Below are 224 nucleotides of genomic sequence, written 5' to 3' on the forward strand. Positions count from 1 at the left end.
CCCGGCCCCGCCCGGCGTGCGGCAGCACCCCTACCGCTACAGGAAAGCGCCTCTCCCCGCCTGCAGATCGGCATCCCCTCCTGTGAGCGAGGCAGCACCCCTCTCCGGTGGGGTGGCACCCCTCTTCCTGCGGGGCAGCATCCCTCCCTTCTGGAAAGGCAGGACCCCTCCTTGTGGGGCAGGAGCCCTCTCCCTCCTGCAGAGGAACCCTTCTCCCCCCCCCA

Source organism: Egretta garzetta, unplaced genomic scaffold (assembly GCF_000687185.1).
Source record: "Egretta garzetta isolate BGI_Z169 unplaced genomic scaffold, ASM68718v1 scaffold508, whole genome shotgun sequence".
Classification (NCBI taxonomy): domain Eukaryota; kingdom Metazoa; phylum Chordata; class Aves; order Pelecaniformes; family Ardeidae; genus Egretta; species Egretta garzetta.